The sequence below is a fragment of the Octopus bimaculoides genome, chromosome 2 (genome assembly GCF_001194135.2).
Source record: "Octopus bimaculoides isolate UCB-OBI-ISO-001 chromosome 2, ASM119413v2, whole genome shotgun sequence".
NCBI lineage: Eukaryota > Metazoa > Mollusca > Cephalopoda > Octopoda > Octopodidae > Octopus > Octopus bimaculoides.
In genome coordinates, this window is record NC_068982.1 from 63,701,047 (window position 1) to 63,703,335 (window position 2,289).

Genomic DNA, 2,289 nt, shown 5'->3' on the forward strand with positions numbered 1-2,289 from the left:
TAATGCTCAGTTGGCATCGATTTTTGTGAGCTCAATCGGCCGTTTATTTTTCCTGCAGCTCTCGCATTTTTTTCCCGATTTTGTTGAAAATCGATGAGTAAGCGAGGCTCGTGGCAGTGAGTTGATGTCAGTATATGGCGTTGACAAAAAAATTGATAATTGCACCTGAGCAGTAGTTTTATAAAATCAATAGATTTTTTGTGTGCAAATACCCATAGGAATTTTATTTTTGGCCGTAACTTTTATACTTTTTTATCCAAATTCATGAAATTTGAGATGTCGGTAAATTTTCTGGTGGGGAAACCGTAAAGGTATTTATTTCATTCAAAATGGCTTGAAAAGGGCACAAATGCAAATAAGCATTTCCGTAAAGACATTCCTACCGATTTTGTAGACATTTTATCCGTGATTACAGTTCATGTCCATTAGCTGATGAGGGGTCGACAAAATATCGATAATTGCGCATGGGCGAGGGATTTTAATAAATCAATAGGCTTTTTGTATGCAATTACCCATTCGATTAATATTTTATGCTTTAACTTTTTACGGAATTCATCCGATTTTGATGAAATGTGACATTTAGGTAAAGGTTATGGTCGGAGTCATGTAGTAGAATTAAAATTAAACTGGTGAAAGGCAGAAATGGTCAAAATCCACTTACAATAAAATAATGAACTGATTTTGAAGAAAATTGACCCACGAGTAAAATTAAGCATTTCGGCATATGAAACATCGGTTATTCATATAATGTATTGGAATTTAAAAGTATTGGAATTTAAGTATTGGAATTTAAAAGTCAATGGGATATTTTCATGTAAATGGTCACATGTATTCTATTTTATGACATAACCTTAACACTTTCCTTCGCATTTTGCTGAGATTTGACACGCTGATCAAGTTTGTATATTGGGTGGCATTAAGGGGAGAGAAATAAACAAGCATCACTCCCAACGAATCGAAGTACACTCAAAAATTTGACTGCGATTTCAGACGGTCCAGTATGTAGGAGTGTGTCAAAAGCGTTAACCGGGTAAAATCTCTGCCGAACCAGATATAACATCTTAATGGGTAATAGTTGGCACGGGGAACGTAGAAGATTTCAATACTAGGTCAGAGGTGGGCTTAACTTCAACGTGAAAAACACGAGCAACGCCGGGTCCTATATGTTATATATATGTGTGTATATTATATATGTATATATGTATATTCTTATACTAGAGTAAATACTATTACGACTGTAATAATATTTACATAATTGCACATGGTTAGTATGACATGCACATAGAGCGCGCTGTTATGAATAGATATGCATATATTGATTTTATACGTTATGTCAACAAACATGTAAATAACCTAACTGTGAAAATGTAACCTATTGACTTTCCAACGACAGGAAAGTTTGCAAGTTACATATTTATTTAAACTCAGCAGCTTTCGTCTATTTCATCTTCCACTAGCTGATGTTCAGAAAACTGCAAGGACTTATGATAAACATATGAAGCAAAGTAGTAAAAGCATAAAGTGCAAGGTTAGCAGTTGTAATTTAATAAAAACGTGACTTATGGAAGAATTATGTAACTGGCAATCATATACGATACATTATTAAAGACATATCATGTCTTCTTGTTAAAATATAGCCCGTGGCGAATCTACAAAGTCTTTTAAAGCTAAGAGAGTGTATAGTTTCCGATTCATTTGCCCCGTAGTTAAATTATCTGATAATTATTAATTATTACGAAGCAAATGGAACATATATATATACCGTATTTGCCGGCAGATTGGACGCACTTTTCTTATTTTTAAATGTCTGATGCAGCCGTATTACGGATGGGAGACCGAGCGCCGTAGGCTAGTGAGCCGGACGAGCACGCTGGGTAAGTTCCCTAGGCACAAAAATTGTAGCTAATAATAAAATAATGAGAACAAACTAGAATCTCTTTGATTCTTTAAATGTGCTGGCCCCCTGATAATTAATCGATATTAATTAATATATTAATATATGACTAATTACCAGATCTTATAATAATATTTACCCATTACTCATGTTCTCATTCTGAATATATTCGACGCAGTAAATAGTTTCTGCGGATATATTCCTGGAATTAGCGCGCCAAAACGAAGACTTTTGAACTTTACCATTAAGCTGTAATTAGAAGAACCATATGCACGCACACCCATGGCGGTGGGCAACTATACATACGATTCTGATAATTGCTGCTACATTACAAATCAGGCTGATGAGGAATAGACAAATGGTAAGAATTTGTTAAATCCGAAACCTGGTTCCTG